The sequence below is a fragment of the Falco punctatus genome (genome assembly GCF_963210335.1).
Source record: "Falco punctatus genome assembly, chromosome: 8".
NCBI classification, from domain to species: domain Eukaryota; kingdom Metazoa; phylum Chordata; class Aves; order Falconiformes; family Falconidae; genus Falco; species Falco punctatus.
In genome coordinates, this window is record NC_137588.1 from 3553228 (window position 1) to 3568419 (window position 15192).

The following is a 15192-nucleotide window of genomic DNA, read 5'->3' on the forward strand; positions in this document are numbered from 1 at the left end:
AAGAATGTGTACCTTTAGCATACTGATAATATCCAACAACTAGATAATAACATTGGTGACATTTGCAAAGCCTGAGAGACTTGGGCCTCTTAGCATTGACATTAATAGAAACGAGACATCTCTATTTCTTACGCAGTAGTGGTTCAATGACCTTTTTCTTCTTTCTCAGACTTCTGTTACTTTTGTATGTTCCTTGTGGCTTTTGTGAGGAAACAGTAAAATACTTGGTTTTTCTACTCTTTTCTCCTGTTTGTTTTAAAATAGCCTTTTGCTTTTAAATGGATGTCAGAAACAGCTTCTGCATAGGGTTTTATCATGGGTTGCCAAACATTTTGGGTATTCAAGAATTGGTTTCTGATTAGAACCGACCAAAGAGGTAGCAGTGGCATCTGAAAGTGACAGCTTTGTGATGGTTATTTATCCCTGCCTTGCAAAACTGAATAATGACATTGCACTCCTTATGGAAGTCAGTAGAATTAGCTTTAGACTTCTCTGCAAACTTCCCCCTTAATCCGGGAGTGCTCCTATCCACTGCAAAAGGCTATTTATATTTCATTTTTCACTATAAAAAAAGTAGAAGATTGACAGCAGTGCACTACTATTTTGAAGTAATTGATCTTTTTCAAAGCACTTTGGCTTTCTCTGAAGATCTATCATGTGATTCTGTACTTTGCTATAGGTACCTTTTACTGTTGTTTTCAGAGAAGTGGGGATCAAGGTATCGTGTTTTCAACCACAGAAAATTACCTTTATTCTGCATTTATTCTGATACTCAATGTAATATTAATGGAAGTACCCTTCTGGCAGGGTGAGCCATGTTATCAGTAAATGTGTAATTGACTTCTGTACCGAGTTTGAGGGAACAAAGGAAACTTGGAGATCAAGAGCCCTGTGCCTGCCTGCCAGGGCACTGTGATTGTTCTTGGCCTCAGCCTGTGATCGTTGCTTATGCAGCGTAGTACTGTGTGTAGTTACCACTTGAGGGCTAGTAGTAGTGATTGTAGTTTGATCAGTGTGATGAATGACAGCACAATTGTATGTCATGCTGTCAGTCAGCCTACCTGCATATCTACTAAAAAAAAAAAAAGCAAGGAAAGGTACCCTAGTACTCAGTATTGTAAATGTACATAAGCATGAGGCTTGAAAGATAGGGAATGGGCAAAAAGAGGGGAATCCTGAAAGTTCAGCACGTTGCAACCAGTGTCAGACACCAGTACTGAGGAAGGACTCTGAAATCAAGACTAAAACACTTTAAGCTTAGTGTTTAGTCTTTTTTACTTATTGATGGGGAGGAAATGTTTCTTGGTTTTCTTTGCAGTGTGGAAAAGTGTGGGGTTTTAAACTGTATTTGTAAAGCAGATCAAGAAAGTGTTGTATGAGTATAGCAAATCGAAAAGCATTTTTTGACCCCTTTAAATAGAAAACTTTCAATTGTTCAGGCTTCTTAAAGATTTAAATTACTTGGGCTTCGTAACATTAAATCCGTGCTATGATCTCTTTTATATTATGAATCCAAAGACAAAAGGGAAAAATACAACTGTTCATATAATACTATTCATCATGACAAATGATCTGCACCAAAGAACATAACATCATGGGGAAGCTTCAGGATTACCCAGAGTAGAGTCAATGGCTGTTGAGCCAAAGTAATTTCAGAAATAACTTCACACCTTATTTATCCCTAGGATGGAGCAGAAAAGCTATGACACTCTCCAGCACAGGTGATTTGTGCATTTGTTTAACCTACTGACCCCAACTCTTGCCCTCCCTGACAGCCTCATGCTTCTCAGTGTGAGGAGGCAAGGGTTTCTATGCAACTCCAAACAATATGATTTAGGGTTTCTCTATTAGAGATTATTTCTTTCTCACCTCTTAAGCAAAGATGATGCTCACCATAGGTGTAAGCAGATGGGTGCCATAGCACCCTGTTGCCATCTCTCCCAGCAAGCACACGTAGCTGCTGGAGTGATCAGTAAGGAGGACAGAGTTGTATTAGAGCCCTGGGGCTTGGCTGGTGGTCACTAGCCTAACAAATCAACGTGACTGAGACATGAGGCTTGACTGGTTCAGAGAAGCTGACTGTCTCACTGCAGGACAGGAATTATCTGGTTCCTTTTTCATAACGCTGGTGAAACGCCTAAACCCTTTCAATTGCGAGCTCTGGCATGCCTGTCTCCATATTTAGCCAAACTTACTCCAAATACCTTCCTTGGCTTGCCTTGTACCATCAGAAGACAAAGATCTCCCTTCGTATTAAGCATACCCTTATACAAGACTGAGATGATGCTGGATCTAAACTTCTGGCTCAAAATTGAGAAAATGAAACCTACTTATTTTCATGAACCTTAAATTTAATCACAGGAAATATTTGCTTTTCTTAGTTTTTTTTTTTAAGTTTGGTCAGAGAACTCTTATATTAAATCCATTTATTCAGTACTATTAGCACTAAATGATGTGACTTATCTGCAGGAATACTGAAAGCAGAGATCTTGTTTATTAAGTCAGTGTAGTACAGATGGAATCATCGATGTTGTTGGTAACAGAACTTGGTATTATACTGAGGGCCACAGAAGAAATCCTTATGTTCTTAAATTACTGCCTGTCCAGGCAACAGTTACAGTATCCAAAGTACCGGGGCTGTTTTGTTTAACAGGTACCAAAATTGAGTCCTAAGCATGTTAAAATTAATTCTTTATTAAAGCACATAGTTAAGGCATACAAGTCCAAATCTGACCAGAAAGGAGAAATTTGGTTTTCAAGCAAACAAAAGAAACCCAGCCAAAACCAACAAGACCCTACCCCTGCTAACTCTTAATTTGGATGCCAGGGACTAGGAGTTATATTTTGTGATGGGGACTAGGAGTTGTATTTTGTGATGGGGACTTGTGGTTTACTGGGGCGTGTGTGTGTGTCTGTGTGTGACAGCACTTTTTAGCTTTTCCTGCAATACAAAGCCTCTAGCAGCTCTTGTGTTAAAAGAAAGGGTGGAATTAAATTGGTATGTAGTCTAAAAGGTCACAGTGGGCAAGGGGAAGAATTGCGTTGACACCTTTTGTCACATGCTGCACATCAGTTTGCCTTGTTTTGTTCTAGTTTAATGTAATCTGTTCTAACAAAAGCCAGATTTAGAAATTGAAACTTCTAGTCGCTTCTGTCATGCTTGCTTCAACAACAAAGTTGCCAGAGACCCCATTCGCAGCCCTGGGCTGCTCCAAACTCATTCCAGTGCTACAGTAGTGGGCTGAAATCTGCTGTTCTTTTCCTCTTGTTTCCTCCTGAAAGATTTCTAAATACTTTAGATATCTTTAGCTGTCAAGTTCCTTGTGAGATTTAATTACAAATACATCAAATCTGTCGGATAATTGCATAAGTTCTTTTTTAAGAATCTCTACTGATGGAAGTCCAACCTTTCCAGAAAGCCTTTCAGGCAATCTCCTCAAACAGTGGTTCGCTCCTCTTGCACTTAATGTTTAACTTAATGTTAGGAATCCTCTACTGCAGCTGAATTGTAACCTGTCTTATTTGTTCTGGAAATAGAGAATTGATTACTGTCTTTGAACTACACTACAGTTGCTGCAGAGATGGAGTTCTCTCTTCCACCTTCATTTCTTTGCTAAATTAAACAATCAAGCACTTCCAGATTTCTCTCAGACACAAAGAGTAGTGACAGCAATTAGAGAACTCATCTCTAGACTGTCTTCAGATGTTTGAAAACACAATACGCAAAACCAGAGATAATAATTCAGATGAGGCCTTGTCAATCCCTTAATGTGTCCCATCGGCTGGACAGGGATGCCTTATCTCTCTCACAATGCTGCCTTTGTCAGCTCATGTCCAGTTTGAGATGTCGTAGGCATAGTTTTCTACAGTATCTGGTCAGATGTTTTCAAACAGCTGTTTTTGTAGGCAATTATTCCCATCTCCTTATAGCAGCACATGCAACTGACAGCTTTTTTCTTTCTTTTGAAGTTTTTCTTGTCTTCCAGTTCACTTGGAAATCCCCCTGCTTGGTATTATTAGTATTTAAGTAAACAAGCATTCTAATAACAGTGTATATATGGTTTCATTTTTTTATTTTGGCCATCTAGAGTATTAGATCTTTGATATTTTTACTATAAGTGAAAAACATGGAGATTTTTTTATTTGCTTAATTGGGAACAAAGGTTGGCTGATGCCATTCATATAGACTGAGAACATCGTGTGAGAAAACTGGTTCTCCCCACAGGGTATGATCCTGACCAGTCTCCTTTTCTATAGGAGAGGTATTCAGGATATTATTTTTCTAGAGGAACTATTTATATCTTTTTCTTATAGCGAATCTGAGGTCATCCATAACTCTTGAAAATCCCATTCCCTAACATTCAGACCTCAATCAATTAATTTCAATATAACTTTAAGCTTAGTGACTTTCAGGGAACAACTGTAGATTTTTAGGTCATGCCTGATATTTACAATCTGGAAGATGACAGGCTTTGTATTTGCATTTCAGATTGCATCCTGTCATGGGTATTTTTTAAAGTTCACCTTATGACTAAAACTGTAACTTGTTTTAATTGTGAAATAGAAAGCCTCTTGAGCTTATTTGTATTTCACTGCAAACTGCAATTCACTCAGTTCATGGAGCTCCAAAGGGGCCCTGTGAGGCCTCATCTTGGTCCAGCTGGCAATGATTTAAAGCTGTGATGTGATGATAATGATAATGTCTCAATTAAGTGTTGCTTTGAGATATTGGGCTTGCTTGAACATGAAGCTTTGAAGGTGTCAGCCCACATGACTAAAATCCAGGAACGGTCCAGTTGACCATTCTTACAACTGAGTTTCTGAGATGATGCCGTTCCTGTAAAAGTTAGGAAAAACAATAACATAAGTCTTTATTGTACTGGAGAAAATAATGAAGGTGTCCTTTCAGAACGTTTTAATGAAAGGTGAAATGTATAAAGAAAATATCATATTCTAGAGCAAAATCTAAGACAGCTGGGATCTTAGGTAGACAGGGAAGGTCCTGGTTCATCTTTGGGGTCTGCATAACTGCCTTCTTATTTTTGCATGTGTTTTACAACACTGAGCCCTTAAAGCATGCCATGCAGAATAGGTAAGGAGATACCAAAACCTTTATGGATTTTGCCCAAGCCAGTGCAGAAGGTGCATTTAAACCCAGATTATCCAAGATACTCCTTGTGCTTTAAGAACAGAAATGCCCTTTATCTATTTTTCAGCAACCAATATAAATGGTGTACTGTAGGGGGAAAAAATGGATTGTAATTTCGACACACAATCAGCATAGAGGAACTTGGTAAACAAAAGAACATTGCTGGTGGCACTCGAGGAAGCGGGAGGAAAGCCTCATTAAGTCTGATTGTTATGGCACACAGTGATAATGGTCCTGTACATCAGATAATGATTTACTTAGTGTCTCCAGTACATATTAGATAGATTATGTAAGTACATTATTTCTTATTGAAAGAACAGCTATCATTACCGGCCAGTGAAATAGTTGAGTAAATCTTCATGCTGCAGAGAGGAGAAAAAGTTAGCAACATTAAAATAATGCAATTTCATCCCAAAGCGAATCATAATTACTAATGTTGAACACGTGACCTTCACAATACCAAACTTTCAGACAACTGTATATTATCTTTCTGTGGCTTTGCAACTTCCAGTAATGTAAAATGACGGTAACATTTAGTGACTTGAGTATAATTCATGCTAATACAGAGCTTACGAGGCTGGAATAATTTCTTAATAAAATCATAGGGTTTGAGTTGGAAAGTAAAGAAGCAGGAGCAAGTCAATTTCAGTCATCCTCCAGTTCTGTATCTGAGTTCATTTAATGAAGACAGAAGTATGAAAGCTGCTGAGCCTACTTCCCTGTGCTTGATCTCCCCTTCAGACCACTTTTTCAAGTCTGGTGACTATCACCTGGTGCCTGTATTGGCTGCGGTAGCCGTGCTCAGTGCCTGCCTGAGGAGGAAGGAGCTGGCGTGAGCCGTTTGTGTCCTGTTTTGCCTGCAGGGTGGGGTGGTAGTTGGGTGTCTTGCTCTGCTTGTGTCTTCTGCTTGCAGGACCACTTTGAGTAGAAATATGGAAAAAAATAAAAAAAAAAAAAGAAAAAAAGTGATTGGAAGGGGTGTCAGATCTGGGCCGTCTGAGAAATGAGGTGGCGTGGCAGTGTCAGAAAGATCTCGTGTCCCTGCCAAGGCAAGGCCAGGCTTGATATGCCCCTTATCTGTAGCAGACTGGGACCTGCTGCCCTGGCAATGGGGCGAGGGGAGGGAGGACGTCGTACTGGCTTCAGCAACTTGATCCCAAGTCCATTCATCTCCCTCTCCACATCATCTTTTCAGAACCCTGCAAGATGTAGTGTTTGCCATTCTTCTCAGCCTACCAAAGGCAATCCCCTCAGTCTTTTGAAACAGCAGCAAATTAAAGCTCTTTTTGAAGCCTGCAGACAAGCTAATATATATTTTATATGTTCTGTATACATACATGCGCTCGCATATCCTTCAAAATTGAAAGGAGCCCATTTGAATCAGAGAAACGAAAATCTATGCAGATCAAAAGAAAAAAATAAACTTTTGTTTCTGGCTTTAAGGGGGAACTTTTAAAGAAATCTCAAATCCTTTAAGGTCTTTAAAGTATTTTCTAAATTGCTGGCAGCTTATCTGTGAAGTCCAGCTCTAAGAATTTGATATGAAATTCACTTATTACTCATCATTTAATCTGTCTGAAGATGCTGCAATTGTAATTAAACAATTGTTACGAATAACTCATCTACAATGCATTGTCAACATGTTTTCCCTTTTCAGATTTTTTTTAAATCTAAGTGCCAACAAGCGTATTTCTGACTACTGTACATTATGTTGTATAGAGTCATGATTATTCATTTATCAGCCATACCTCCACTAACCATACCATGTGATGATACAAATCCTGCTGCAGTGGAGCCACCTCATGCTGATGAGGGCGCGCATGCTGAAAATGATGCGCGCTGTGCTTTGATCTCAGCGCGAAGACACTGGACAGGGATTTTCAAGGAAATTCCCCTTATTAGCAGTTAATCATTCTGTTGGTTGAACAGGCTTTAATTGGCACTTCCACTGGGCAGCTGTTTCTTCTACTTAATTGCTTGGTAAAAATCTACTATTGAGTTTCATAATAGCAGTACCTGCAAACAACTCGGAAAACCCTTTACTGGCACCTCCACACAAAGGACTGATCAGATTCGCATTATAGGCTTAAGCAGAAGTTCCCTAAGCCTTGGGAGGTGAAAATGTATACGGTTAAGAAAGTATTGGAAAAAACTCCATTAAAGGGGGAAAATAAAATTAGCACTCATTTTGAATAGAAATGTAAAAGATAATCTCCTTTTTCTTTAAGATGCTGTCTTGATGTAGAACACTGATAAATGGGTTTATCCATTCTCCAGAAGCCACCACCATGTAAATGAGCTCAGAATCACTGCTCTTTTATCTCTGAATTAAAAACTGTGGCTGTTAGCAATGCACTCACAGGAAACCTTGCTTAATTTACTGCCGGTTAGCACACTTCTGATCCTGGGGCTGGGTGTTGAGGAAAAAGACCTGTCCAACCCCTTCCCCAGGCTCAGTGCTGGGTGCAGGCTGCTGCCTACCACACTTGGCTTCCAGCCCCTCCTCCTGCCTAGGTGGAGAGTTTCATTGATGTGCTTGGACTCATTCCTGCATGGTGTGTATAGCTGCGAGGATGCAGGGTACATGCCTGTGGGCCAGGTCAGTGCATCATGTTGCTGCATTAAACTGTTCTTTCTCCTCCGTGTGCATAGTCTGAGCAGAAAAAGCTCTTAGTTCCTACACAGAATCACAGCAATAAATAACATCAACAAACTCCAAAGCACATGCATTAATCGCAAATACTAATAGGTTTGCCTGTCTGTGCACAGTAGCCAAAGGCATTAATTGGCAAAAAAAGAGTGTGTGTGTGTGTGTGTGTTTTCACTCATGTCACAGTTGTCAAACTGCTTTGCCCCATACTGTTGTCGTCTTCCAGTTAAGCAGCGAGCTTTGATCCTTGCTTTGTCTCCTGGCTTCGGTAGCTTCTTGTTGGGGCGGGGGGAATACAACATTCTGCTTTCAAAATTATTTCTCTGAACCCACACTCTTTGGGTAATGAAATAGAAACTTTCTGTAAGATATTTGCTGCTGAGGAGAAACTTACATGTTGTCATTCATTTCTGCAACTCTGCCTACTTCAGCTATAGTCCTTTCTGTAGATAAAGGGGTTCAGTTGTGTATATATCTTTGTATGTATGAAATAATATATAGATCAGAGAGTGTTTGTACTTCTGATTCCAAATGGAATTCAAATAATTTGAGTATTGTGAACAAACTCCCACCTGTAAGTTTTTAACCAAACCTGAACTTCCACTTATTTCCAAGTTATATTTTTTTGTTGCATGAAAGGCTGCTCAGTCACCTTAACATAGAAAATTCCTAGTTTTAATCTGGATTGTAGTCTGTAGTGATCTATCATCAGGCAGTTAAGGGTATTATTTGGATAGGAATCAGGCCCTCTGCGTGTATGGCAAGGACAGGAAGCTTATTTTTTCCAGTTTAGGGTGCTTCAGGTGTTTAATTTTGTTGTCATTCAGAAGACAGAGATTAGAAGTTTAAATTCACTGTATAATTAATGAAGAAAAAAACAACGAAGATTGTCCCTGGGAGGAGGAAGGGGTGAAACAACCTATTGAGATCCAAGACACTTTGGTGAGGACCCACCCAGGTTGTGCATGAAAACTCCTGTGATTCTGCTGGAGAGGACAGTGGTCAAATGGTTCAGGGCTGCCACGCAGCCTAGTGCCATCCTGTAGGCAGAGCCTCAGCCTGTGTTGATTCACATTCTGCTTTGGCAGCTTAAATTGGACTTGAAACACACTTTGTCATATATCTTTTCAGAGGAGTAAGTGGTGTTTGAAATAATGATGAACTTTCTCATGAATTTGTGACATTTAGGTTTCAAGTATATTGAGAAACAAATTGAACATGTTGGAATAATGAAAAATAGAAAGGGAATGTAAGCATCTCCTAACTGCTAGTGACTGAGTCTGGGCCTGACACTAAAATTCAGAATTTGCTATTAGTCTATCACCAAGTCCATAGGTAATGCAAGGAGAAGACCTTCCCAGGCTAAAAAAAAAAAAAAAAAAAAAAAAAAATATCCAGGAGAAAGGATGAGATTATTTTTTTCCCCGCATCTTAAACAGCAGAAAATAAACATTGTTGTAACAGGAAAATCCATAACAGGGCCATAAAATAAAACATACTGCAAGGCGATAGTGTAAGTTTCTGAGGATCCAGAAGAAAAAAAGCTTTTACAGCTATCTCTGACTGAGGAAATGAAAGAAAAGCTTACATTATTTGCGTTCAACCTGGCATAAAGCTGAGAAAATTAACACACTGGGTGTTATGGAGAAAACTTTAATAATTTTTTTTCAGGATAATGTAAGAACCATCTTAACGTTCCATTGGTTGGAGATGTTCTTCCACTTGTAAGGGGTTAGGCATGTTCTTCTGCTTGCAAGGGATTTCCCTGTTCCTACTTTAAGTAAAAACAAAGAAACAAGCCATGAAACTTATATCTTCTTTAAACTTGAGTAGTGTTTTTTTTTTTCTTTTTAATTATGTGGCATGATAATAGTATCTGAAATTTTAATTAAAAAGCTTGCAGTTAACATCAAAAAGATCAATACTCTACTGTAGAAAATGTGTCCTTTTCATACACCTCCTTCAGGTATGTCATCATGTCCTATGGAGGAGTTTGATCTATATCTAGGTGTTTTCAATTATCTGGTTTTGTACCTTATGCTAAAAGATGCTAATCAGTAGGATTTTGCATGTGCTTGGATCAAAAAATCTTCATCAACCTTTTTAAATCCAGTTTGTATGCTATACGCTGCATTTCTGGGTTCAATAGAAAGGGTTTCAATGCCATTTATATGCAAAAAAACCTCCATTATCCAGTGTCAATTGGTAGTTGAGCTACTGTGAGCAGAGAATCAATGCTGGTAACAGGGATGCTGAGGATCCCTTTGGCAGCTGCTGAGGGGGCTCTGTGCTGTTTGGAGTCTGGCAGGAGGAAGCATTGAGCTGACTTGTTTTGACATGGCTGAGGTGAAATTGGTGCTAATAAGCAAAGACTTGTATTGGCTTCTGTAGAACAGGAGCTAATTACTCATGTGTCTGCATTGCAGGCATTCTTGCGGTGTCCCGGATGCCTCTGCACTACCCTGCCCAGCAGTGGTGTTACCAAGAGGCTTATTTGCGCGTGCCAGGACCCTCCTGGTCCGGCAGCCCTGCACTGTTACAGTCAAGCTGGCAAATCTCTTTGGAGTCTGGAGTACTGCAGAGCAGAGCACAGAAACGGGGAGGGAGTGACTCGGGGCGCAGGATACCCTGTAGAGAACAGACATCATGAGAAACACAGCACAGCTTCCAGGTGCTGGCTCAAGGAAAAATGCCACAGCTTAACTCAAAATTAACTACATCTAGGTGCAGGATTCATGTATGGGGAATTAAATTCTCCCTTGCCAAAGTCATATAGAAAGAGATATGTGTGCTCTCACGAGAATGTTAGACAATGTGCCAACAAACCCTATTAAAATAATAACAATGTTGATGAAATTTTCTTCCAGATGTCACAAGACAATTTTTAATAACGATTGAGATAAATTTGTACGCAGTCCTGTACTTTCGAAGTATAGGTGTTTTGCAATACCACACTGCTGTTCTCAGTTCTTTTTGCTTCTATACAACAATGTAAACATATATCAAAGATCTATGGAGAATGCACACGACCACCACCCTGCTCCACTACACGTTCTCCAGAACCTTGCAACTGAGCTGGCTGTTAAGAGTGCCTTGGAACAGCAGAGTGAATTAAAAAATAAAAAAGTATTTACTGGATAATTCTGACTCAAAATGAAGAACAAAAACTGCTGATACAAGTAGTAAAACTGAAAAAAAAGTCTTAACAAAAATGCATTCAGGTGAGAATTGCAGACATTGGTACTTGTCTCCATGTCAAAGTGATGTACACATCCTCTGTTTCCCCAGTGGAGTGAAATTTTGATGAAACCTTGATAGAAAGAGTTGACAAGTTTCAGAAATGATCTGGGAAGAAACAGGGAGAACAGGACGAGTCCTCTGAACTCAGGGGAGGCCTGAGTGAAGTTGAAGTCCTCAATATTATCACAGCTGGCTAATAACAGCAAACTGCAAGAGTAATATAGTAATTATTCAAACTCAGAATCACTTTTTCCCATTGGAAAACAACACCAGCTTTAAGTCATGAATAAAAGATGCTGGCCCGAATCTGTTACCTTAAGCATCTCCAGCGGGTTTCTAAGAACTAGGGACATAATGTATATTTACTTGCTTGATGAAAACCTACTCATCACTGATAAATCCTCACTGCTTAATTAGGATGCCTGCTATATTTCAATGCTTGATATATTTCCGCTTGCATATGCTTAAACGGGCCAAATCTTGAACTCAGTTACACCAATATAAATGCATAATGAAACGGATGATTTCAACTGCTTACTCTGATCTATGGCAATGTAGGAAACCAAGCAATACAGCAGAAGCTTTATTATTAAGCAAAATAATATAAGGAAACATCTCTAGACATCTTTCTAAAAGTTCTTAATTGGCATTTCTCTTCTGCCAATAATCTTAAAGCTCAAACTTACTTTACAATATAATGGTAAAGTGAATTTGGCTTTTTTATTGATTATACAGCTATATGTTTAGATTTTTGATTACTGAAATTCCTACCTAGTGTCTCTTCAGCAGCTTTAGTAAATTAATGTAATGTGAGTTTGACTTGTAGCAAGCAGATTTTATAGTTGCTTCATGTTCTTTCTTAATTTTGTGAATGAAGTGAGTTACTTGGCTTGCATTCAAATAAATACATTCATACAGTCACATACCTGTGTGTGCACAATGTATATATAAAATGAAGATGGTATTAGGTTAAATTAATGCAAATGGAGTAAAGATTATGATTTGGTTGAGCATTGCACACGAATTAATGTGACAGATCTGTTCCTAATCTGTATTAGTAAACAAAGTTTCAAGTGTCTGCTTTCTGTGAGTTGTCACTTTTGCAGTATTAATGAACGGTTCATTCTGCCATTGTGTATCTCACTGAAAAATAGGAAAATTAAATACTTGGTGGTGTATAAGAAGTTAAACTATTGTTAGAGCTGGCTTTAAAATTATTTTGATTTTTCTGTTCTCACTAGTCCTAGATTATTCCACTTCCTTTTAAAATTATTCAGAGGATTTCTTTTGATGCTGCTAGTGTTATCTTGTGACAAAGAACCTCTCCACTAATGCCTGAGGTGCCAATGACTGAGCTGCCTTCCAGCCCTGCCCAGCCAGAATCACCGTGCTGTGAAACCTCACTGGATGGGCCCCAGAACGCCTGCCTGAAAGATGTATGCGATGTATACAGGGACTGCTATGCTCCCAACAAATACAAGCATCTGTATATGGGAAAAGAGAATTCTGTATACCCTATTGGTGCAGTTTCTCAGCTATAAGTACGACATTCAAATTAATGCACTTTGTTCATTATAATTCATCCACACCAATATGAGGATAACACGTTAATGGGCAGTTGCAAATGTGTTGTACAGAAATTTAAGACAAAGTGTTAATCTTGATGGGATTAAGAAAAAGCATTAAAATTAATGGAATGATTGCATCTCGATCTGCATATGCAAATTAGGATAAGTTGTATGCCTAACAATAGTCTAAGCAAAAGATTATGATAATTAATTGCGTTATCTGAATTAATGACTGGCTAGTCCTACTTGATAAGGTCATGGTAAGTCCCAGTGCACTTAGTACTAAAATTTATCATTCAAGCCTGTGTATGCAGTTAATTATTACAGCCTATTTTAATGAGCAGATAAACTGTGTGAGCAATGGAAAGTTTTCCTGTCCAGCACAAGTCCATAAAAGAACACTTTTCTTTGTTCAGAACACTTCAGATCTCAAGAACGGAAGATATGTAGAAAGGTAAATAGACATCTGTCCTTATAATTTTATTTAAGGATTAATAAATAATTCAATTAACCCTAGGCTCTCACTGCTTTACAGGGATAAAAATTTATGGCTTACGTGGAACACGCGAGAGAGTCAGGGCTAGAATAAGCATGATGAAAAAACTCATTGAGTTTATTTTATCCCTATATCTGTGTTTGTTGATTTCCCAGCAGCCTAGTCTAAAGCCAGGTCTACTCAAGGCAAAGATGTTTTTCTAGCTATCTGCTAATACAGTACCCAGTACGGTAAATAATAAAGTTCAGCATGGGCCTTTGAGAAGCATTGCATTGTAACTAATACTAATATTTTGTAATTTTTATCTAGATATCTCAGAAGGTATAAGAAGACATTATTATTCTGACACTGCTTTCTGGAAAGGGTAATACAATCTTGTTTGAGGTAGACAGTAAATGATCTCTTTTTCCCTTAGCAAAATGTAATTTTGTGTTCTCTCTTGTTTCTGTGAATGGCAAGTACGCAGTCTGTGTAGGCATTCATACAGCTGGTAAGCAGCTGATTTCTCATATATGGACACTTCAATAGTATTTACTGATGATATGTCTGTTGTGAGTAGAAATATGTACATGACACCATGTTCCTGGAAGTCTGTAGGTGGGGTGTGCTAGCAGGTGAAGGAGACTGTCAGAGCAGAAGATTGCTATCAAACTGGGACCAAATGAGCACCAAAACTTTGTGAAAAAAACATTGGTATTATCTAAGCTGGAGTTGTGTCTGGGCTTGTGAAGCCATTGTGGAGCATGTTCCCTTAGTAGCTACTGATTAGATGGAGGCCAGTGCCACCATTTCTCTAAACCTTTTAAGCAGAAGCAAATGTGGAGGAAAGCTCATGTGTTGATTTGGCAGATTTAAAAAGGAATTGGAAAAACACTTGGTACACCAAGTCAGGTATTCCCATCACTTCAGAAGGACTGCTATGAATCAATAGCCACTGCCCCTACTCAGAGCACTGGGGAGTGATGGCTGTGCTGGCCACAAGCTGAACCACAGACTGGTCAGGGTCGAAGGGACCTCTGGAGTCCACCTGGTCCCTCCCCTGCCAAAGCAGCGTCACCCAGAGCAGGTCGCACAGAGTCACGTCCAGGCGGGATGTGAATGTCTGCAGGGAAGGAGACCCCACAGCCTCTCCGGGCAGCTGTGCCAGGGCTCTGCCACCCTCCAGGGAAAGAAGTTCTGCCTCACGTTCAGATGGAACTTCTTGTGCTGCAGTTTGGGCCCGTGGCCCCTTGTCCTGCCGTTGGGCACCACTGAGAAGAGCCTGGCCCTGTCCTCCTGACACTCGCCCTTAAGATATTTGTAGACATAATCAACAAGATCCCTGTTACATCCAGAGGAACAGATCATTTGAGGGAACTTTACAACGCAGAAATGTTGAGAGGCTTTGGTACATAATTTCTGGAGAAGCACAATAGCCAGTCAGCATTGTGATGCCTTGATTCAGAACTATCAAATTAACTTCAGTAAAAACACACTCTAATGAATTAATCATAGGAATACACAATTTTACTCCTGGAACAAAACATAGATGATCCAATTAACCAATTTCTACTAAGGCCTACGATTACTTTATTAAGGCTTTAAAAAATGGTTTCTGCAAAGCAGTATTTATTCCCAGTTTGCTTGAGTTATCAGACAGTGCTGTCTAAGACCCGCTGTTGAGGCCTCTGCTGTCCCTTATCTCATTAAGCGTGACATAAACACCTTTGATGAAATGAAATGGTGAAGCGCAGCAAATGGAGTAAACTCTTTCTACACAGCAATGCCCTGCTACATGCTTGCAATCTGATTTGTTGGCCCTTATTGACAGATGATAACACATTTTGTACAGGTGCCAACCAAAGATAGCTATTTAGAGCATCTAAATAATTAAGTATTGATTAATCAACCTAGAAGTATATAGAACATTTTTTCCAAGCTTTTGTCCATTCTTAGAGGTGTTATTATTTCTGCCAGAGGAAGCAGGGGAAGCACAAGACTTCTGTAACTGTCAAGGGCTTAAAAAATTACAGGTCTGCGCTGCTGTCCCCGGAGAACACAGCACGGCTGACAGACTGCCATGGAACTGCCATGTGCCTCTGCTCTGCCA

At 39.4% G+C, this 15192-nt stretch overlaps 1 long non-coding RNA gene across 1 annotated transcript in view; it reads right to left on the reverse strand.

Moving 5' to 3' along the window:
- Positions 1 to 2674: 2674 nt before the first annotated feature.
- Positions 2675 to 15192, reverse strand: part of LOC308068756 — a 105474-nt gene continuing 92956 nt past the window's right edge. Inside the window, exon 4 of the long non-coding RNA XR_013930120.1 lies at positions 2675 to 4837. This is a non-coding gene — a long non-coding RNA (uncharacterized lncRNA). The remainder of the gene's footprint in view (positions 4838 to 15192) is intronic.